At 41.2% G+C, this 24,666-nt stretch overlaps 3 long non-coding RNA genes across 3 annotated transcripts; all 3 read left to right on the forward strand.

The window, feature by feature from the left end:
- The first annotated feature begins 13,210 nt into the window (after nt 1-13,210).
- Nucleotides 13,211-14,693, forward strand: LOC306715522. Its single transcript, XR_013767685.1, has 4 exons — nt 13,211-13,263; nt 13,834-13,893; nt 14,026-14,114; nt 14,682-14,693. It is a non-coding gene; the product is annotated as an uncharacterized lncRNA (long non-coding RNA).
- A 3,124-nt stretch (nt 14,694-17,817) lies between these two features.
- Nucleotides 17,818-19,340, forward strand: LOC306715204. The gene is made up of 4 exons (XR_013767665.1): nt 17,818-17,910; nt 18,481-18,540; nt 18,673-18,761; nt 19,329-19,340. It is a non-coding gene; the product is annotated as an uncharacterized lncRNA (long non-coding RNA).
- Nucleotides 19,341-22,475: 3,135 nt separating this feature from the next.
- On the forward strand, nt 22,476-23,998 carry LOC306715486. The gene is made up of 4 exons (XR_013767679.1): nt 22,476-22,568; nt 23,139-23,198; nt 23,331-23,419; nt 23,987-23,998. It is a non-coding gene; the product is annotated as an uncharacterized lncRNA (long non-coding RNA).
- The last annotated feature ends 668 nt before the right edge of the window (nt 23,999-24,666 follow it).

Genomic DNA, 24,666 nt, shown 5'->3' on the forward strand with positions numbered 1-24,666 from the left:
GATCGGCTGCTGGAGGATAATGCGGCCTGATAAAGGCGCTCGTTTCCGGCCGCGCGCCATCCGTCATCCGGGGGGGTTGCTCCCCTGGTCAAGCTGTCTGCTGCTCCAATAGATGACTGCAGCAGTTCAGCTGCTCGCTCCGCCGCCTCGCGGCCTCCACCGCCGAGGTTACAAAGTTTAGTTGTTTGTGAAAGCCCACTCCGTGCAAACTGATTGGATAACAATGACGGGCAGGTTTACTGCAGGATGCAGAGCTGTGAGACACTTCCTGACTTTGTCCCTGCAGGCCCGACTGCTGGTTCATTGTGACGATGACAATGAAAGAATGTCAGCTCTTTCTGCTGTCGTGGTCTTTGTGCCGTTGCTCTTGATACAGTAACGTGTGTCGGTTTACGTGCAGCGTCTTGAGTTGTGAGCAGTGACATTGATGGAGATGCAAAAGTGAAGTTTCACGCAGTTTCATTGCTGTCGACCGTTGCAAAACTACAAATAAAAAGCATAGATTAACGTTTGTGTCGCACTTAAAAAAAAGTTGTCCAAAAAACTGCCTTAAAAATATCTTATTTTATATATTTTACCACTTTCACAGATTGAAGTCATTCAACCAACGTCAGTCGTGATCATAAATTCCAAATATTCATTAATTGTCTTATTTTAATTCCTTCAAATGCCAGTTTATTTTACATAATTCCACTTTTGGTTCAACAACATTGATACCTTAAGAGGACAAAAACGACCTAAAACTGCTATAAAAATACGATATTTTATTATTTTCCACTTTGACTGATTTAAATCTTTTAATTAATTTTCTAAATTGTAGCTTAATTCCATGAAGTCTTGTTGCAGGTCATCATCTTGCAGCCCCTTAAATATACTTCCAGCGTTTAAACCATCCCTGGTGTTCTGTCACTTTGACCTCTGACCCTTCCAGGTCCTTTTCACAGTTTACATTCCACATATGTGAGCGCATCTCTCCGTCGCTGCAGTGTTAAGTGTCTCTGGACGGGAGCCTCCGCTGAATACCTGAGATGTAGTGTAATCGAACGCGTCCTGCAGTCTGACAGCTGTAGGCGGGAGAAACACACCAACAGTGATCTCAGAGAGGCTGGACGCTCTTCAGAGTACAGTTTGATCAGGGTTAAGATCTTTAAAGTCCCTGAAACGCATCGCTGAAAGATTCCTCGAGGATGTTTTGAGTTCTTTTCACCAAAGAACCTGTAAAAGTCCTGAGAAACCTGAATTCAGTGTGCAGAAATAGGACACAGAAATGAATACTAATCGCCGATTACGATGCAGATTTGCTTAACAACTCTCTCTCTCTCTCTCTCTGCGGCCCGAGGGAGAACAGGATGCGTCGTCTCTTACTTGAGGTGCTGCGTGACATCGGCACGACCTCGCTGTTAAAGGGGGACAAATGTTGCTGCAGTTAATGAGCGAAGAGCAGCGGAGCTCATAAAAAGGTGTAAATATTGGGACACCATCGCAGACGGAGAGGAGAAAGAGGAGGGGTGCGTTCGCTTCATAGAGGGAAGGAGGATGTAGTCATAAAAGATCCTGATGGAGGTTTAGTTCCACGTCCCGTGTGTCAGATGACAAAAGCAGGACGTCAACTTTTAAACTCGTGGCTTTGAAGAGACGATGGATAACGGCTGAATGACGTCCACAGCAGTGCATTGCTTTGCTCCAGTGCTGCTACTACGATCTATAATTCTTTAACTTTGAATTATGCTTAGTTGTCTTTGCATATGATGAGCAGTCATACAGGTATTCTTAAGTTTGTGTACCTGTTAATAGCTTTCCGAGGGCAGTAAGTGATCTAAGATGAGGCCACAGTTATGTATATTTACACCAATGTCTGAGGGCTGAATGATGTGAGCGCCTCCGTTCGATTCACGTCCCTGCCGCAGCGTTTCAAAAGACACTTCATTTCACACTTGTTTACGGCTCTCTCCAGAGATCTAAAGTTCAAAATCGCATGCATTTTTAATTCCAAATTAAGCCAGGGGAGGAGGAGGAGGAGGAGGAGGAGGGGGGAAATTTCCATGTTCACTTCGCCACATTTTGACAAACATGACCTCCCCTCGCTGGGGTGGAGGGATTATGTGGAACAAAAGTTGGCCCACTCGCCGTACCAGGGCTTAAGGCTATTGGGGCGACAGATTAGAATATCTTTCACCCTCTCAGGGAGATAAGAGAAACACAACCGTCAAGAAAACGGTGCAAAACATAATGAACTCCTGATCTCCCGCCGCCGAAGAGCCTGTGTGAAGTTGAGATTCGTAAATCTTCAAGCCGGTAATGCAGATGTGTGCTTATGCGTCTCCTAATGCTTAAAACATGATCTTGGTTATCAAAGGTTGGAGAAACCTTCCTGCTCGTTGTCTTTTCCTCGGAGGAGTCCACTTCCAGACAAACCTATCGCCCTCCGCGCGGCTGTTTTGTTGCCGTTCTTCTTTCTTATTATCCCAGATAATTACAAATATGTCAGACGTGTCGCCGTATGACGTCTGGTGACGGTGGCTGAAGCGACACGGTGATACATCTCACCCTCTCCCGCTCTCAATTAGCTCCCGGTGCTCCAGGTTAATGGAACTTTTGATTGGGGAAAACCGGGGTTTCCTGGACGTATGGGGGGGTCGACCCCGTCCTTATCTGCTGTTGCAGAAAGGCGACTTACTCTTATGTGTGTTTTCCACTCTGGACGAGAAGAGCACCAAACGCTATTTATTTGGCTTCCTTTACATTTGACTCTCACGTTTGTATCGTTAAGCTGAAGCTACTCTAAAAACTAATATTGTAATAAATCTGTCAAAAATGTAATAAAGCCGACACTGTTATAGACTTAAAGTTAATCTTAATAATGGCATTAAACAGCAGTGATGACGTCACATAGTGTATTTAAAGTCATTATTATTAGTCTGCAGTTTATTGATGTCACAATAAGTTATCATTTTTAGCAATCATGGTCCTATTGTTCAGTTTTGTCCCAGTTAGACAAAAGTAAAGTTTTGCAACAACGTTAAACTTTAAAGGATCAAAGCGTCTGAATCAAGACAACTTGTGCCTCGACAGCAGTCAAAGTTGTTTTCTTCGGATTCGTGCACACAGTCGGTGAGAGTCAAAGTGAAAAAACTTAATTAATTAATTCTGCGATTCCCTGCGATTCCCTGCATCTCACCTTTTCAGAACCACTTTTAGGAACTTTGAAAGTTTTCATAATTTCTCCAGTTGGAAAAAGCGAGCGTCTCACACGTAACAATCGGGTTAAATCTGCTTTCTTTCTGCATCCTGCAAATGTGTCTTTATACGATCACCAACCCCAGAGTATGGAGGGTCAACCGTCCTTCTGACTGACCAGCAGAGAGAGCGAGAGGAGAGAGAGGAGAGAGAGGAGAGAGAGAGAGAGAGAGAGAGAGAGAGAGAGAGAGAGCACACTGACTGGGCAGAGCGGTCAGTGAGATTACTGGACTCCCAGTCAGCCTCGCGTCCCTCTGCACAAAACCCTCCTCCGGCCAAACAAAACCCGCTATCAGAGGATGACACCAAACACCAGCCCGCCGGGCATCTTCCTCCTCCTCCTCCTCCTCCCTTTTCTTCCTCCTTCCTCCACAAACGCATCAGTGAGTTTCACTTTAGCTTGTTTGCGGCCATGTTGGAGGCAAGGTGACAAGAGCAATACAAGAGAAACATTCCTGTAATTTCCAGAAAACAAGAGCTTACGGTGGAATTGTTCTCCAATGGAGAGAGCTGCCACCTCTCTTTCTTCTTCCCCTCAGTTTATCTAACTCACCCAAAAAAAGGGGGGAGATTTATCCACACACACACACACACACACACAATCCTCCTGAGGAATGGCTGGCGAGCAGAGAAGAAATGCGCCCTGACAATCTCCTCTTCCCTCCGGCGGCTGGATGCCAGAAACGAGCGCTGTTTCTTCTGAGAGATCTTTTACCGAAGATGCCAGGGATTAAGAAAGAAAAGACTGCAGGACACTGCTGTGTCACCTAGCATTAAACAGCCCTAAACTCTCCGGTTATGAGATACTCTGCGCAAAATAGGCCAGAAGAGAGAGAAGGGAAAAAGAGAGGTTTTGATTTCTTATCTCTTTTTTTCTCTCTCGCCGTTTTCCTCCGAGCCCTGATGCCCCTGGTCTCTACTCTTGGTGGTTGGTGCCTTCACACACATGCACATGCACATGCACACACACATGCACACACACACACATGCAAATCAGAGTCGGCTTTACTGGCAAACTACTCATGATAAACAATTTTTATGAGGAAAGATGGAGGAAATAGTTCAATAAGTTTTGTGCAAAAGACAAACAACAAATGAAGATCTGGAAAAATGAAATGAAGCTAAATTGTCTTAAGTTAAAGAATCCTGCGTATAAAAACCGCATGAGAAGGTTAGATTCATAACTGTGAACGTGAAATATATGTGGATATTTAAGAGCTAAGATGCATTTGAGTGTTTGAAATATTCTGGTACATTAACATAAAGAAAGAAATCGGCACACAAACGGGACTCTATTCAAGGAGGGAAAGAGAGGAAATACAGTATTGAGACACACTTCTAAACCTGTTTTAAAAGTGCAACTTTAAACCGCTTTCTTACTAATTGTTTCGAAAATTCAAGTTTCCTTTTCTTTTTCCTGCTCCAAGGCTGCAACCAATGATTATTGCTCTGTGTGGATTACTGTGCAGATCATTTCCTCGCTTAATAAATGATTAAGCTGATCGTGAAAACAGTGAACAAACGCCGTAGTTTCCTTCATCGCATGTTGTGCTTGTTCCGACCGTCTAAATCCAAACAGAATCCTACAAGTAAAAGCAGCCGGTTCTCACATTTTAGAACCTGAAGCCATCAAATAATTTAGCATTTTTGCTTTGATAGTTGGCGATTAACGGCCGATCGATGCTGCGCTATGCTTCTTTTCTATGCTTCTTCTAAATTTTGTACAGAAATGTGGCTTTAAGTTTCCTCTTATTTAGTTGATTAATGGAGTGTTGAGGTCCAGGTATCTGCAGTGTCTGTATGCTGCAATTTCTGATAAAACTTTAACTTTATTAGCTCGTCTTCAGCTCAGGGACAGCCAGGAGCCATGTGGCTACGAGAGCAGCACATCATGCGACGAAGGTCCCCGGCGGCAGGCATCACACTGCAGCAGATCTGCTGCAGGCCACCAGGATGCTCCTAAAATAAACTGGCTCGTCACAGCCGTCGTTGCTCTTTCAAGAAGCGTCTGGTCTGACAATCTGAAAGAAAAGCGGCCAAAAGTTTCCCGTCGTCTTTGTCATCTTTTTCGGAGCGGCTCGGCCCGCTCTGAATAATTCAGCGGCTGCCTGGTCGAATGCAAACAAACGGAATAAAACATAGATAGTTATGAGGCATAAATATGAACAAACAGCATCTAAAAGCATTAAGGAAACACAGAGCGTCTGGGGTTTGGAGCGACAGATGAGGACAGTGTGTTTGACTGGCTGGACGGAGCCGTTACCCCCCCACATCTCGTTCACCCCCCTAATGATGTGTGGCCTGTCAGAGAGACGCAGCCAAATTACATTCAGGACTACAAAGCCTTCGTCCGAGGTTTTCTCTCTCTGTGCAACACCCTGCAAAACAATAACTGGGATTCAGCAGCTGCAAATTGCACTAAAATTTCCCATTCTCTCTCTGTGAATTATTAATGAGAGCCAAACCAAAAAAGACAAAAAAAAAAGGAAAGGGGGGGGGGGGAATATCTACAGCATGCCCGAGCAGTGGAGAATGCTATAAAGCCGTAATTATGCCAGAGAATGAGAAATGGAACAAAGTTGTTGGAGCCAGAAAAAAGCGAGGCAGAAACTGAAACTAAGAGCTCAGAGGGTGAAAAGAAAAAGTAGTTTTATTACATATGCAAAAACGCCAAAGCTGCAGGATCGACACACAATTAAAACGGGGATAAACAACAGCATTTGCATCAGGTTTGCTCTGTGAGGAAGTGTGAAAATATATACGGGATCTGTTGTGTAATGAAAATCTAAACTCCAAATATGAAACGGCTTCATAAGCTGCAGCGTCGTCCGTCCGCTGTAAAACAGACTGTACTGCTTGTAGGATTCCTCTTGAGAGTAGCGACGCGTCGCTGACCTTTGGTCACAACGTGGATGCTTTTGATGGTCTCCAATCATCAGCTTTGTGCAGCTTTTACACACACGTAATGAAGTCAATTTACGTTAAAGTGCACCCAGCAGCAAGCAGCAGACAATAATAATAATGAATGATAGAAAGGTGAAGAAAAGCTGTTATGTTTATTATCCTATTCTATTGTTTGTTATATGAAAATAGTATTTTATGTTTAATGTTAAAAAGCTGATCCTATGTTTTAGTTATTTAACATAACAACAAAAGTTTTGAACCAAAGATGCTCAGTAAACATATCAAGTAAAGCAATAAATGCTCGTGAGTAAATATATACACAGCACGTGCAATTTATCCATACATGTTAAATAACCCCGGTTATTAAATAAATGTCGTGTTGAAGTAGCATACAAGTACAGGGATTGAGTAAATGTATGTGTACCTGTCATTCGTGGTATGAATTAATATAAATTGTATTTAATAGTACGATTCAGGCTCCAGCTCCATTAAATACCGACGTTTCAGATTTGTCATCTCAATTGATTTATAGGCTTTAAAGAGCAACGTTTTACTGAGTTTATACTTAACTTCACTTACAATACATTTGATTGATTTTATGAGTGTTTCAAGCCATTGTTAAGGAAAAGTAAGCAGTGTGAGCAATTGGGTCACATCATGTTAGATTATTTGAAAATATATAATAAAAGAAATCTGTATACAAAAAAGTGAGTATTTTCAGATATAGAAATACAAAATGCAAGGATTGTAAACCTGTTCATTTGTTGTCTTATTCTGTTTGTTTGTGATGAATCTCAGCTTCCCAGTGGTACATGTTGTCCAATAGATGACTGATGTCTGCTTCCAGGAAAGTGTTTGGACCCCGTCGCAAACACAACACAATATTTCTCCATTTTTTTCCCGCTTAAAAATGCAGAAATTGCAGAATGATTCATTTCAGGATGTGTTCTTTAAATACACTAAAAATCTCTTTTCATGCAGTGTTTGTGTTGTTTTTGAGCAGAAGCCACACACATCCTCACTGTTGTGGTCTTTTACCGAATATTTGAGAATGTGCCAACCAGAAAATGTCTCTTACACACACACACACACACACACACACACACACACACACACACACACACACACACACACACACACACACACACACACACACACACACACACACACACACACGTGGTTCGATCGAGGGCCTGGCATGGATCCTCTGCTCACAGGAGGCAGCGGCGTCCCTCAGGGATCCATAACCGACCACATAGCTCTGAGAGAGAACAGCTAGCTCGCCCAGCTGGGCCTCTGCACTCTCTCTCTCACTCTCTGTGTGTGTGTGTGTGTGTGTGTGTGTGTGTGCGTGTGTGCGTCTGTGTGTGTGTGTGTTAGGAGGAGGAGGATGGTGGACTCAGGCGACTCCCAGAATTCTGTGGGTGACGTGAACCCCTGATCTGGAGAGAGACAGCTCAAGAGTTGAACAATTAAACTGTGTGGAATACACCATATTTTTATATATATATATATATATATATATATATATATACAATCCTGATGTTAATATGCTGCTTTAACAACCTCCACTCTTCTGGTTTCAGGCTCTCCACCAGATGTTGGGACCTGGTTCTGTGCTCCTGTTCATCCCGACCGTGTCGGGTGGAGCTGAGGTCAAGTCTTCATATTGTTTGTGACTTTGTTGAATGGGGTGCCTGATGCTTTTTAATTAATTAAGTGTTGACAGCAGCTATTTTTTGGGGGGGTTTTGCACAAAAAAAAACAGGCAGCAAAGAAAATCAATGGCCCAAAGCAACAGAAAGAAACCAGTCTGAAGGCCCTGACACTTCAGGGGGCGTTTTATTTGTGCAATTTATTTATTTAAACTTTTTGTCATGAGTACTTTCACACAGAACGTGAATATTACGCGGCACAAAAGCAAAACATTTTTTAGGAGCAAGGTTGATTTTTTTCCTAATTTATTTTTTGGCGTCAACCAACCACGTTGACCATATAATAAAACGACAACACTGAGTCCGAATCAAGACGTCAAACTTTATTGCTCCTTTCAACCTTGACAGTCAGCTCACAGTTCTTACCTTTCACAATAAAAGCCCTAGATATATAGCATTCGCAGCCGAGTGTTTCACATGTGTGTGGACTTTATTTGTGTGTATTTCCTTAATATGACTCTGGAATAAGGTTATTCAAATACTTTACATGAATTGATAGTGAAAAATAAGTTAAACTTGACTCTTAGTTGTTGTTAAACTTAACAATGTCATGTTAATGCAGAGCAACATGTCTCATCAGTTTTATCAAATGAGGACACCAACGTGTCAAAGAAGAGACGGACCTTTTAGGAATAAATTAGGTTTCCATGGTTCAAACTGAGCTTCTCTGTTCAACATCTGGACTCACCTGTCGAGATGCTGTCTTCAGGATTATAATATGAAGAGTTTAAGTATTTGAGGCCGACATTAATTGTCTTTGCTTCCTGTTTTTGTGCGTCCAAATCGTTTCCTGTTCAAAGATGTGTCTAATGACTCTTATAGCTCGGTCTGTTAAATGTGTGAAAGTTTTAACTCTCGCTGATCGGGGTTGAAGCTCGTGTGTGTGTTTGTGACTTGGGATTGAAGACGTCTGTTGTGGATGCTGCTGCTGCTGCTGCTGCTGTTCACGTGTTTCCTGGTGCTGTTCTACCCTCTACTGGCTGCTGAGAGGAAGTTGCTGCAGTAAATAATGCTCAACAAGAAAGGTTCATAACCAGGTTTCTGCTTTCTTTCAGCCGGTTTGTTGCATTTTTTTGTACACATTCATACATGTTTGTCTTTAAATCTGTTTGCTGACACAAATGTTATAGAAATGTAAGATCACCAGAGCAATTATAGTGCGTTACTATTAATGCTATTTACTGCAATATTTTCCTTCTTTCAGTATTTGTTTTTTATGTTGTAGAAAGATCCGGCATAACTTGAAAAAAATTCCACCTCTTAAGACTTTTTATCTCTAATATTAGGTCCAGAAATATAAACGTCTGTGTTTGCATGAACCTGTGTACAGTATGTGTGTGTTTGAGAGCTCCCGTCACTCCCGTCTGCTGCTCCTCAGAGTTCAAGGTCGCCGTGCGTGGCTATTTCCAGCTCGTCTTCACTTTGATCCGTGTCGCAAAATGACAAGGTAACGCAACTCGGGGGGTCAGCTGTGTTACAGGAATGCTTCCACGGATCGGGAAAGACGAAATCAATCCTGCCTGACAGTGTCTTCGGGATACTCCGACCTGACTGGACCATGACAACTGCACACACAAACAGACAGACAGAGGAAAGTGGATAGATAAACACTTAAACTCACACAAACAAACACTCGTAGTACACACAAACACAACCAAATATAGCACGCACACATGCGCTCCAGCTGCCCCTCTGTCTGACACGGAGGACTTCTGTCAGCCCCGGTTTGTCCGTCGTCTTGTCAAGGTGCATCGGAGAGAAAAAGTTCATCGACACGCGGCTTCTGAAAAGTTCTGAGGATAGATGGAGATCAACGGTGGTGACACACGGATTTGTGCTGTTGACCTTTTGAGGCAGCGCCGATCCATGAAGTCCAAAGTGCCCATGAGAGACGCACCTCCAGCAGCTTGGCCTCCACTGTTCTTCGCCAGATGATCTCCGGGTCTAAAAAGTGAAGCCAAAGCTTCATGTCTTAAAGCTGCATTCTCTCTAATGTCCACCAGGGGGCGACTCCTCTGGTTGTATAGAAGTCTATGAGAAAATGACTCTACTTCTCTCTTGATTTATTACCTCAGTAAACATTGTAAACATGAGTTTATGGTCTCAATCTCTAGTTTCAAGTCTTCTTCAATACAGCATGATGTTCATTTAGTACATTATGGTTAATTCTGAGTCGAATAGACTATAAAACAGGGTATGCTTTATGGGTTACTTTGTGATTGCCAGGTCACTATCGGGGTGTTGTCCGTGTTTTTGTCTTACAACTTCCCCAGTGTGTTTTCATTTCATGAATGATAAAATGTCTACGGTTGTACTTCGCTCCGCACTGTTGTTTCACTTCTGGTTCCAAAAAAACAAGATGGCGGCGGCCAAAATGCAGAACCCGAGGCTTCTGTCAACAGAACAATGGGTGATGTCACGGTGACAATGTCCACTTCTCATTTTAAAGTATTTTGATCTGGACTGATTTTGAACTGTATTGGTAGCTCTAAAATCTAACTAATATCAAATTTAAATAGGAAAAAACTTGAGGGAGGAGCCTAGTGTAACCGTCAAAATTCAGAGGATGTAATATCTGCATTGCCAAACAATGCCTGTAAGCACTCGTAATTACAATAGGGCCTGTAGCCCCCCCCCCCCCCCCCCCCAATTCTACTGTCTAGAAACTAACGGGCATCTGTGGAGGACGGTGGGTGGGTCGCGCAGGGGTTACGAGGGAGACATATTTCTGACGAATGTGCCATCTCAATAATTAGCTCAGAAGCAACATATGAAACATTAAACACGCCAGGCGCTGACGACAATCAAAACATTTCATTTGTTGTCAATTATTCAGTACTTTGAAGGTTCTGAAGGGGTCGTTAATATGGAAATAAGCCGGCGATGCTAACAAGGTTGTAGAATCTGATTCCGAATCATCTGAGCACACAGCAACCCTTTTTTCTTTTAGGCTAATATTTTGCCTTTTCTTGTCTTTTCTGTCTTTTCTTTTTCATAGCGGCTAGTCTTCAAACAAGCATTTTTCAACCTAAAAACAAGCTGCTTTTATCCAATTTCTATTTGATGGAATTATTTGATAGCTTCAGCTCAGACTCAAATGATGCCAAACCACCCAAAACAAGTGCAGTGCTTACCTGGCTTACTACTTACCCTCAGTGGCTTTTACAAGTGAGCGGCCATTAAAGTTACCACGTTACCAGCTACCTTTGCCGGCTAATCTATTTAAGTTACGAGTCCCACGTCTGAGAGGGCTGACAGGCCTACTGTATTTTTCTATTTGTAGCCAAATGCCATACAAATACCTGCAGGGTACGGATAACAGGGAGGCTGTGCTGCAAACATTTCACAAAGGAAAAGTAAAGTGTGATTTTATTGACTGTGAAAGGAAGGGAATGTGCAGAGAAGTGTGGCTTCTTCTGTTTTTCACACTGAGCCCCTTCCTCAAGTCCTCTATAAGCCACCGACTTGTTTTCTATCCCGTCTGTTGCCCCGAATCGTAAAAGACATTTTTGTTTTTCCCCTGAAACTAAACCGCTCCCTCCTCAGTGTAGTTGTTTAGTTTTGATAAAAGTGTACACTCCTAAATGTGCCAACATTCCCCCCTTCCTTCCTCTCTCTGTAGGTCTGTTATTTAATCTTTTAAGTGTTGAATATCAACATTATTGTCCTGTGTCTGTTCTTATGGCTTCATACCGTGCGGGTCGAATGTATATTTTAGCAGCAATCTACCTTATTGCTCGTCTCCTTCATCATAGCAACGTGAAGTCATGCTGTGTTTTTAAGTCGACCTATAAGATAAAAGGTTTATTTTTTAATTTTATTTTAGATTAATACCCAATTATAAAAGCTTCTAATACTGTAGATTTGAATGTCTATATTGCGGAGATCTATATAAAGGAGATGTTATATCTTGTACAAAGACTATAAAGGAGGGCAATGCAGAACTTGTATAGACAGTATATCTATAAGAGACATTCTAAAGCGGTGGGTGAAACTACGGCCTTTATATGAAATGAAGAAGGTGATATACAGCAAATATTCAATATATGTATTTTAAACATTTTATGTGATAATATGTGAGAAGTGAGAGTCCTGCTGTTTCGGCTCTCATTCTCATCATAATGTCAAACATATATCCAACTCTGTTTCTACAGTGTGTGTATCGTGCTGCTCAGTGTCTCGGCAGAATATTTTATTTGTGACCAAAGTCGTGTTTATCAGCTTAAAATATCAATTCCGGAAGGAAAAAAAAAAACGGATAACATTTACTAACGCCTCAGTCACTGGTCCTGATGTTGCAGCTGCTGCTCACGTTCTGTTTTTGTGTCTGTGATGTTGACATGACATCAGTGGGGCAGTCGATAGCTGCGACCTCGTTGCTTATTCCATGCCTTAACAGAGAAATATTTACACGTCTGTCTCTTTAAATGCGTTTGTTGTGTGTCTGCTGAAAACCTCATACCTCCTAAATGTCCACTTTGAAGGAGATCATATCATATGCACAAAATATCTAGACATCCCATCATCTCAATATGTATTTTAAACACACATTTTTGTATGTAAAACATGATGTTGAATCACATAATACAGGATAAATATGTGCCATAAGTCTCACCAACGTTTGTTGTTATTGGCTGATGTCAGTGCCGTGCAACTCTAGTGTTCATTTGGGTACATAGAGATTGTGTAGTGTTTTCTTATGCAGTGGGAATAGAGAGGGAATAATGCAGCCTCTATGGAGGTGTCTTAATGCAGTTTATTCAACAAATATTCAAAGTGTATTCTTAATAAAAGCACACTTTACTCCCCTGTTTCTACCTTATGACCCAAAATGGAAATGCAGTGAGAAAATGTTCCTGTTATGCATACTTGTCCTGTCCTCTGTATCCATGTCCACCTAAGAAATGATCTGTTTTATTTTTGCACAGTTTAAAACATATCTATCTCAAATCCATAGAAACACACTGTACCACACATGTCAAGGTTTTAAGTCTTTGGGCCATTGAACTGTTGAATCTGAGTTCCCTTTAAATGTAATGTGTTCGTCAAATGATGTCTTCTTTGTGCAAAGTTAGAATAAAGCTATACAGTATATCAGAATATTTCTAAAATATCTAAATAAATGGATATTGTTTACAATGTTGTTCAGCTTTCTGTCCATTTCTAACCGTGGAGAAGTCAGTAACAGTAAAAGTGTACATTAAGAGTGACACGTTCAAGTTTTTTTGGCGACGTAATGAATGACGCGCTCTTCCTGTGAGGTCATCACTATTTAGCTCAGGTGGACGAGCTCACCTGATGACGCATCCAAGATGGCTGACAACAACCTGAGCGGTCACTGCTCCCGTGTCGACAGTTTGTGAATGGAGGACCAGAGGAAACGGGAGACCTGCAGCTAACGTTACCTGTGAGTTACGATGACATTCAGGGGCTTTTGGTTATAGTCGTTCTGCTGTTGTTGTCAGAGGTGATGCTAACCTTAATCAAGGCACCTGTGGACTGTGTGTGGACTATCTTGCTGTGTGATAATGTACGGTATATTTGCATGTTATGCTAATTTCGTCTTGATTATTGGATACAGTTATATATTTCCGTTTGTTTGCAAGTGAAAAGTTGGACGGTTTAATATTTGTTTTCTTATTTCGAGTTGGCTTTCTAACCATCCACAGAGATGCACTTCCTAGCGTTGAACACTAGAGGGCGTACTTCATAAATGATATGGAATAATAGAGTGTTGCAGGGATGACGCGTTTTTGTAGGCCAGCTAAGGGGAGTTAAGAGGGGATGTCAATCTATCGTGGGGGTTCAACACATGCACAGTAGAATCTGGTCTCTCTAGCTGGCTGCGATCACAAGACATGATATTGATCGATCGCTCGTCTACCGTGACAGCCTCCCTGTGGACTGAGGCGGACTTCAGAATACCTCAAGCTGACATTACAGCCCATTTTATTTGTCTTCTTCTGTTGGTTCTCAGAGAGAAGACTCAAGGTGTGGGGCGAGGAGCAGCAGACTGGATGGAAACGAGGACATCAAGGTGAGGAGAGATGGACCTGAGAAACAAACCACCATCTGTACACGGCTGTAAACCGCAACAGTCGAAACACATGCTTCTTATATATGAACGGTTGTGTGTCTGTGATGTGTTGTTTGTGTCTCCATCCTCCAGAAAGTGCTGGAGTAGCAGCTGGAGAAGCTGCTCAGCCGCCTCCGAGACGAAGTCCAAGACAATCAGAGGATGCTGGACCAACCTGCAGAGTAAGGAAACACCAGTAAAGCAAAATCTTCTCTTCATCTTGATCTTTTAAATGTTTTAATTGCATTTTTGCCTTTTTTAATAATAGTTTGTGTAGAATGAAACCAGGGGAATTACATAGAATGTTATGAAATATTTCTTTCAAAAATGTCAAGAGATTTGATAGTGTGTCACAAAAAAGTAATGGTAAAGTATATATCATTTAAAATCACAAAAAGGCAAAGTATAGTATGTCATAAAGATTTTCATAAAAAGTAAGAGTATAGTATATCATAAATAAATGGCAATGTATTGTATGTTGTAAAGATTTTGGTATAATATCTCATTGAAATATGGTAAAAAATCGTAAAAAGTCCTCAAATTAAAATTGTATTGTATGTTATTAAAAAAATCAACATAGTCCGTCATAAAAATGTCATTGTATTCATTGAAAATGTCATGTTTTTAATAGTCATAATATAGTTTGCCATAAAAATGTACTGATATAAAACGTTGATAACTTTTGCAGTAGTAATAATACATGTATGTGATGTCATTTCTAATGTTGTCTTCTCTTCTTTTGTCCTCAGATGAGTGCAGACTTTCCAGACCTGAGGACGACGGGGTTTCTGCTCTTCATCCACGTCGTCGTCTTGACGTGGATGAAGAGCAGAAACCCCGTCGTCTTCTGCTGCTGTGCGGTTGCTCTGAGATCTAAAATGAGAGAGTGGGGGGTGGTTGAAAAGTTGGAAATTTGCTGTGCAGCTGACTTTTCAATAAACAAAACTTCCATAACCCTCTCCGTTCACTTCTCTGAAAACCCGGGAGGAGACGGACGTCTCGACTCAACCGGGGTAGTGGACATTGACGTCCTCACAGGAGGAGCGAACCCGCGAACCCGGGATCCAAACCGGGAACTGTGTCACAACACCATCAAGTCACTCACGCTTTGAACTGTTCTCTTGGTATATTTGACTTCTTCCTTTGGCTGTTAGACCTCAAAAGCCACTGCACCACATAAGGATTGAACCCACAACCTCCTGTCTTCTAAGCAGTCGTCCATCACTTTGCACTATCTGATCTGACACCCATGTGTGTGTTTTTCATTGCATATTTGTCTCCTCTGTTTTGACTGGTTGACCTAAACATGTAACGCACTACTGAAGGTACAAACTCATAACCTCCAGTCACTCATAACCCAGCCTCACTTGCGTCAAGTCGTACATCTTCATAGAATATTTGACTTCCTCATCTTTGCTGTTGGACCTTAAAATTCACCGCACCCCGGGATCGAGCCCACAACCTCCAGACTCCTGATCAGTCCTCTATCACCCTGAGCCATCGGATCTGACACGCTGACCTGCTGCAGCGTCACACTTTCATCTGCAAAAATAAATTATCACTCTTCTCTATAAAGCTCCTTCAGTTTTGTTGTTAGTGTTTCACATGTGTGGAGGAAACAGACCGGACCTTCCTGAAACACAGTTAGGGTTTCATCCTTTCACCTCATGTTGTCACGCACCACTCGTGTCGGCACTTTCACTCAAAAATCTCTGCACCTCACAAGGAGCGAGCTCATGAACTCAGGTCTTCTGAGCAGTCTGCTAACTGACTGAGCTGTTTGGTCACACCGCCTTCACTCAGCTCTGAAACACAGAAAACCTCTGAAAAATACTAACATTTAAGCTACTTTCCAACAATGAGAGCTTGTTCTGCACATTTACAAATAAAACACCAGCTCACATTATGAGTCATCTTCAGTTGCGGTGTCTCTAATCGGTGGTGGAAACAGACCGGACCTTCCTGAACCAGAGTCTGGATTTGATCCCTTCTCCTCAGGGTGCCACGCGTCACTCACTGTCAGCTGCTTATCTCGGTGAGCTATCCCTGAAGCTCGAGGCCCGTTCGTTCTGGGCTTTGTTCTCCACACTGCTGCTGTATGAGCTTCTTCAAATCAAACTTCCAGACCGCGAGTCGAGAACCGGGCAGCATGAGAAAACCAGGAATCCTTACCGCTTGACCATCTATGACGTTTTTAACGCTAATGCTAACCTATACTAAGTAAACGATGTGAAACATGCAAACATTTAAAGAAACACAAGGTTTGATCAAATACAACATTATATACACAGTTAGTAAGAATAATTTAATATCTAATATCTTTAATATCTTAACATCTAAATTATTATTTTAAAATATGTATTCTATATGTAAAATAAAATATGTATAGACTCGCGGTCTGGAAGTTTGATTTGAAGAAGCTCATATAGCAGCAGTGTGTAACGTTCCTCTTCTTCACAAACCGGAAGACTCCACCATAGTTCCCACGGACCGTGTAAACACCAGTCAACTTGCAACCATCTATGAGATGAAACGGAAAATAAATCGTCAATATAGTAATATTGAAAAGGAAAAGTAGCATACTTGTCATATAAGGCCTACAGGAATTATTTCTTCTCATGACATAAGTTTGACAGCGTTTAGAGGGGTAAATGTTTGTTAATCAAGTAACCAACTCAGGTAAAAACAGCTCCAACTTCTATCACTAAATATGTTGTCCCACCGGTGAGCCTCTTATTGAGGAAGAATGGATGAGACTTTATTCTACGTTAGTCATGTTTTTTCAGTCTTTAGCACTGAAATACACTCAAAACTCTCCAACATGCGCTATATTATGTACATCTGTCCACAAGTCTCACCTCTGTTTTACACATGTAACGAGATCATTATGTTTATAGCAGTATTTAAGCAGTTGGTAATGTTAGGCAATGACAGAATCATGCATGAATACTATACAGTGCATCATCACACAGCAAAGGAAATGAATTGGTAATTTAACTGCAAGCAGCTTCATTGTTTAAGTAAACTAGTTTCTTAAATTCCACAATCTTTATACGCTGTTGTCCTCACCCTGGTTACCGATCAATAAAGGGCTTAAGAAACATTTGCATTCATGGGACTTTATTCTTTTAATTCTTTCATATAACAATGGAGCAGCTTCAAGTGCTGTGTGGTTTTGATTTAATCCACACCAAAAGAGGAAAAGATAATATAACTATTTTTTCAAACATATTCTGTATTTAATTTAAGACGGTTGATTGAATATTTCAAACAATTATTCTTATAAGTTTTACTTATGCAGCCTCTATGGAGGTGTCTTAATGCAGTTTATTCAACAAATATTCAAAGTGTATTCTTAATAAAAGCACACTTTACTCCCCTGTTTCTACCTTATGACCCAACATGGAAATGCAGTGAGAAAATGTTCCTGTTATGCATTCTTGTCCTGTCCTCTGTATCCATGTCCACCTAAGAAATGATCTGTTTTATTTTTGCACAGTTTAAAACATATCTATCTCAAATCCATAGAAACACACTGTACCACACATGTCAAGGTTTTAAGTCTTTGGGCCATTGAACTGTTGAATCTGAGTTCCCTTTAAATGTAATGTGTTCGTCAAATGATGTCTTCTTTGTGCAAAGTTAGAATAAAGCTATACAGTATATCAGAATATTTCTAAAATATCTAAATAAATGGATATTGTTTACAATGTTGTTCAGCTTTCTGTCCATTTCTAACCGTGGAGAAGTCAGTAACAGTAAAAGTGTACATTAAGAGTGACACGTTCAAGTTTTTTTGGCGACGTAATGAATGACGCGCTCTTCCTGTGAGGTCATCACTATTTAGCTCAGGTGGACGAGCTCACCTGATGACGCATCCAAGATGGCTGACAACAACCTGAGCGGTCACTGCTCGCGTGTCGACAGTTTGTGAATGGAGGACCAGAGGAAACGGGAGACCTGCAGCTAACGTTACCTGTGAGTTACGATGACATTCAGGGGCTTTTGGTTATAGTCGTTCTGCTGTTGTTGTCAGAGGTGATGCTAACCTTAATCAAGGCACCTGTGGACTGTGTGTGGACTATCTTGCTGTGTGATAATGTACGGTATATTTGCATGTTATGCTAATTTCGTCTTGATTATTGGATACAGTTATATATTTCCGTTTGTTTGCAAGTGAAAAGTTGGACGGTTTAATATTTGTTTTCTTATTTCGAGTTGGCTTTCTAACCATCCACAGAGATGCACTTCCTAGCGTTGAACACTAGAGGGCGTACTTCATAAATGATATGGAATAATAGAGTGTTGCAGGGATGACGCGTTTTTGTAGGCCAGCTAAGGGGAGTTAAGAGGGGATGTCAATCTATCGTGGGGGTTCAACACATGCACAGTAGAATCTGGTCTCTCTAGCTGGCTGCGATCACAAGACACGATATTGATCGATCGCTCGTCTACCGTGACAGCCTCCCTGTGGACTGAGGCGGACTTCAGAATACCTCAAGCTGACATTACAGCCCATTTTATTTGTCTTCTTCTGTTGGTTCTCAGAGAGAAGACTCAAGGTGTGGGGCGAGGAGCAGCAGACTGGATGGAAACGAGGACATCAAGGTGAGGAGAGATGGACCTGAGAAACAAACCACCATCTGTACACGGCTGTAAACCGCAACAGTCGAAACACATGCTTCTTATATATGAACGGTTGTGTGTCTGTGATGTGTTGTTTGTGTCTCCATCCTCCAGAAAGTGCTGGAGTAGCAGCTGGAGAAGCTGCTCAGCCGCCTCCGAGACGAAGTCCAAGACAATCAGAGGATGCTGGACCAACCTGCAGAGTAAGGAAACACCAGTAAAGCAAAATCTTCTCTTCATCTTGATCTTTTAAATGTTTTAATTGCATTTTTGCCTTTTTTAATAATAGTTTGTGTAGAATGAAACCAGGGGAATTACATAGAATGTTATGAAATATTTCTTTCAAAAATGTCAAGAGATTTGATAGTGTGTCACAAAAAAGTAATGGTAAAGTATATATCATTTAAAATCACAAAAAGGCAAAGTATAGTATGTCATAAAGATTTTCATAAAAAGTAAGAGTATAGTATATCATAAATAAATGGCAATGTATTGTATGTTGTAAAGATTTTGGTATAATATCTCATTCAAATATGGTAAAAAATCGTAAAAAGTCCTCAAATTAAAATTGTATTGTATGTTATTAAAAAAATCAACATAGTCCGTCATAAAAATGTCATTGTATTCATTGAAAATGTCATGTTTTTAATAGTCATAATATAGTTTGCCATAAAAATGTACTGATATAAAACGTTGATAACTTTTGCAGTAGTAATAATACATGTATGTGATGTCATTTCTAATGTTGTCTTCTCTTCTTTTGTCCTCAGATGAGTGCAGACTTTCCAGACCTGAGGACGACGGGGTTTCTGCTCTTCATCCACGTCGTCGTCTTGACGTGGATGAAGAGCAGAAACCCCGTCGTCTTCTGCTGCTGTGCGGTTGCTCTGAGATCTAAAATGAGAGAGTGGGGGGTGGTTGAAAAGTTGGAAATTTGCTGTGCAGCTGACTTTTCAATAAACAAAACTTCCATAACCCTCTCCGTTCACTTCTCTGAAAACCCGGGAGGAGACGGACGTCTCGACTCAACCGGGGTAGTGGACATTGACGTCCTCACAGGAGGAGCGAACCCGCGAACCCGGGATCCAAACCGGGAACTGTGTCACAACACCATCAAGTCACTCACGCTTTGAACTGTTCTCTTGGTATATTTGACTTCTTCCTTTGGCTGTTAGACCTCAAAAGCCACTGCACCACATAAGGATTGAACCCACAACCTCCTGTCTTCTAAGCAGTCGTCCATCACTTTGCACTATCTGATCTGACACCCATGTGTGTGTTTTTCATTGCATATTTGTCTCCTCTGTTTTGACTGGTTGACCTAAACATGTAACGCACTACTGAAGGTACAAACTCATAACCTCCAGTCACTCATAACCCAGCCTCACTTGCGTCAAGTCGTACATCTTCATAGAATATTTGACTTCCTCATCTTTGCTGTTGGACCTTAAAATTCACCGCACCCCGGGATCGAGCCCACAACCTCCAGACTCCTGATCAGTCCTCTATCACCCTGAGCCATCGGATCTGACACGCTGACCTGCTGCACTTTATCACTTTATATGAACTTTCATCTGCAAAAATAAATTATCACTCTTCTCTATAAAGCTCCTTCAGTTTTGTTGTTAGTGTTTCACATGTGTGGAGGAAACAGACCGGACCTTCCTGAAACACAGTTAGGGTTTCATCCTTTCACCTCATGTTGTCACGCACCACTCGTGTCGGCACTTTCACTCAAAAATCTCTGCACCTCACAAGGAGCGAGCTCATGAACTCAGGTCTTCTGAGCAGTCTGCTAACTGACTGAGCTGTTTGGTCACACCGCCTTCACTCAGCTCTGAAACACAGAAAACCTCTGAAAAATACTAACATTTAAGCTACTTTCCAACAATGAGAGCTTGTTCTGCACATTTACAAATAAAACACCAGCTCACATTATGAGTCATCTTCAGTTGCGGTGTCTCTAATCGGTGGTGGAAACAGACCGGACCTTCCTGAACCAGAGTCTGGATTTGATCCCTTCTCCTCAGGGTGCCACGCGTCACTCACTGTCAGCTGCTTATCTCGGTGAGCTATCCCTGAAGCTCGAGGCCCGTTCGTTCTGGGCTTTGTTCTCCACACTGCTGCTGTATGAGCTTCTTCAAATCAAACTTCCAGACCGCGAGTCGAGAACCGGGCAGCATGAGAAAACCAGGAATCCTTACCGCTTGACCATCTATGACGTTTTTAACGCTAATGCTAACCTATACTAAGTAAACGATGTGAAACATGCAAACATTTAAAGAAACACAAGGTTTGATCAAATACAACATTATATACACAGTTAGTAAGAATAATTTAATATCTAATATCTTTAATATCTTAACATCTAAATTATTATTTTAAAATATGTATTCTATATGTAAAATAAAATATGTATAGACTCGCGGTCTGGAAGTTTGATTTGAAGAAGCTCATATAGCAGCAGTGTGTAACGTTCCTCTTCTTCACAAACCGGAAGACTCCACCATAGTTCCCACGGACCGTGTAAACACCAGTCAACTTGCAACCATCTATGAGATGAAACGGAAAATAAATCGTCAATATAGTAATATTGAAAAGGAAAAGTAGCATACTTGTCATATAAGGCCTACAGGAATTATTTCTTCTCATGACATAAGTTTGACAGCGTTTAGAGGGGTAAATGTTTGTTAATCAAGTAACCAACTCAGGTAAAAACAGCTCCAACTTCTATCACTAAATATGTTGTCCCACCGGTGAGCCTCTTATTGAGGAAGAATGGATGAGACTTTATTCTACGTTAGTCATGTTTTTTCAGTCTTTAGCACTGAAATACACTCAAAACTCTCCAACATGCGCTATATTATGTACATCTGTCCACAAGTCTCACCTCTGTTTTACACATGTAACGAGATCATTATGTTTATAGCAGTATTTAAGCAGTTGGTAATGTTAGGCAATGACAGAATCATGCATGAATACTATACAGTGCATCATCACACAGCAAAGGAAATGAATTGGTAATTTAACTGCAAGCAGCTTCATTGTTTAAGTAAACTAGTTTCTTAAATTCCACAATCTTTATACGCTGTTGTCCTCACCCTGGTTACCGATCAATAAAGGGCTTAAGAAACATTTGCATTCATGGGACTTTATTCTTTTAATTCTTTCATATAACAATGGAGCAGCTTCAAGTGCTGTGTGGTTTTGATTTAATCCACACCAAAAGAGGAAAAGATAATATAACTATTTTTTCAAACATATTCTGTATTTAATTTAAGACGGTTGATTGAATATTTCAAACAATTATTCTTATAAGTTTTACTTATGCAGCCTCTATGGAGGTGTCTTAATGCAGTTTATTCAACAAATATTCAAAGTGTATTCTTAATAAAAGCACACTTTACTCCCCTGTTTCTACCTTATGACCCAACATGGAAATGCAGTGAGAAAATGTTCCTGTTATGCATTCTTGTCCTGTCCTCTGTATCCATGTCCACCTAAGAAATGATCTGTTTTATTTTTGCACAGTTTAAAACATATCTATCTCAAATCCATAGAAACACACTGTACCACACATGTCAAGGTTTTAAGTCTTTGGGCCATTGAACTGTTGAATCTGAGTTCCCTTTAAATGTAATGTGTTCGTCAAATGATGTCTTCTTTGTGCAAAGTTAGAATAAAGCTATACAGTATATCAGAATATTTCTAAAATATCTAAATAAATGGATATTGTTTACAATGTTGTTCAGCTTTCTGTCCATTTCTAACCGTGGAGAAGTCAGTAACAGTAAAAGTGTACATTAAGAGTGACACGTTCAAGTTTTTTTGGCGACGTAATGAATGACGCGCTCTTCCTGTGAGGTCATCACTATTTAGCTCAGGTGGACGAGCTCACCTGATGACGCATCCAAGATGGCTGACAACAACCTGAGCGGTCACTGCTCGCGTGTCGACAGTTTGTGAATGGAGGACCAGAGGAAACGGGAGACCTGCAGCTAACGTTACCTGTGAGTTACGATGACATTCAGGGGCTTTTGGTTATAGTCGTTCTGCTGTTGTTGTCAGAGGTGATGCTAACCTTAATCAAGGCACCTGTGGACTGTGTGTGGACTATCTTGCTGTGTGATAATGTACGGTATATTTGCATGTTATGCTAATTTCGTCTTGATTATTGGATACAGTTATATATTTCCGTTTGTTTGCAAGTGAAAAGTTGGACGGTTTAATATTTGTTTTCTTATTTCGAGTTGGCTTTCTAACCATCCACAGAGATGCACTTCCTAGCGTTGAACACTAGAGGGCGTACTTCATAAATGATATGGAATAATAGAGTGTTGCAGGGATGACGCGTTTTTGTAGGCCAGCTAAGGGGAGTTAAGAGGGGATGTCAATCTATCGTGGGGGTTCAACACATGCACAGTAGAATCTGGTCTCTCTAGCTGGCTGCGATCACAAGACACGATATTGATCGATCGCTCGTCTACCGTGACAGCCTCCCTGTGGACTGAGGCGGACTTCAGAATACCTCAAGCTGACATTACAGCCCATTTTATTTGTCTTCTTCTGTTGGTTCTCAGAGAGAAGACTCAAGGTGTGGGGCGAGGAGCAGCAGACTGGATGGAAACGAGGACATCAAGGTGAGGAGAGATGGACCTGAGAAACAAACCACCATCTGTACACGGCTGTAAACCGCAACAGTCGAAACACATGCTTCTTATATATGAACGGTTGTGTGTCTGTGATGTGTTGTTTGTGTCTCCATCCTCCAGAAAGTGCTGGAGTAGCAGCTGGAGAAGCTGCTCAGCCGCCTCCGAGACGAAGTCCAAGACAATCAGAGGATGCTGGACCAACCTGCAGAGTAAGGAAACACCAGTAAAGCAAAATCTTCTCTTCATCTTGATCTTTTAAATGTTTTAATTGCATTTTTGCCTTTTTTAATAATAGTTTGTGTAGAATGAAACCAGGGGAATTACATAGAATGTTATGAAATATTTCTTTCAAAAATGTCAAGAGATTTGATAGTGTGTCACAAAAAAGTAATGGTAAAGTATATATCATTTAAAATCACAAAAAGGCAAAGTATAGTATGTCATAAAGATTTTCATAAAAAGTAAGAGTATAGTATATCATAAATAAATGGCAATGTATTGTATGTTGTAAAGATTTTGGTATAATATCTCATTGAAATATGGTAAAAAATCGTAAAAAGTCCTCAAATTAAAATTGTATTGTATGTTATTAAAAAAATCAACATAGTCCGTCATAAAAATGTCATTGTATTCATTGAAAATGTCATGTTTTTAATAGTCATAATATAGTTTGCCATAAAAATGTACTGATATAAAACGTTGATAACTTTTGCAGTAGTAATAATACATGTATGTGATGTCATTTCTAATGTTGTCTTCTCTTCTTTTGTCCTCAGATGAGTGCAGACTTTCCAGACCTGAGGACGACGGGGTTTCTGCTCTTCATCCACGTCGTCGTCTTGACGTGGATGAAGAGCAGAAACCCCGTCGTCTTCTGCTGCTGTGCGGTTATTCTGAGATCTAAAATGAGAGAGTGGGGGGTGGTTCAAAAGTTGGAAATTTGCTGTGCAGCTGACTATTCAATAAACAAAACTTCCATAACCCTCTCCGTTCACTTCTCTGAAAACCCGGGAGGAGACGGACGTCTCGACTCAACCGGGGTAGTGGACATTGACGTCCTCACAGGAGGAGCGAACCCGCGAACCCGGGATCCAAACCGGGAACTGTGTCACAACACCATCAAGTCACTCACGCTTTGAACTGTTCTCTTGGTATATTTGACTTCTTCCTCTGGCTGTTAGACCTCAAAAGCCACTGCACCACATAAGGATTGAACCCACAACCTCCTGTCTTCTAAGCAGTCGTCCATCACTTTGCACTATCTGATCTGATCTGACACCCATGTGTGTGTTTTTCATTGCATATTTGTCTCCTCTGTTTTGACTGGTTGACCTAAACATGTAACGCACTACTGAAGGTACAAACTCATAACCTCCAGTCACTCATAACCCAGCCTCACTTGCGTCAAGTCGTACATCTTCATAGAATATTTGACTTCCTCATCTTTGCTGTTGGA

Source organism: Pholis gunnellus (genome assembly GCF_910591455.1).
Source record: "Pholis gunnellus genome assembly, chromosome: 24".
Taxonomy (NCBI): Eukaryota; Metazoa; Chordata; class Actinopteri; order Perciformes; family Pholidae; genus Pholis; species Pholis gunnellus.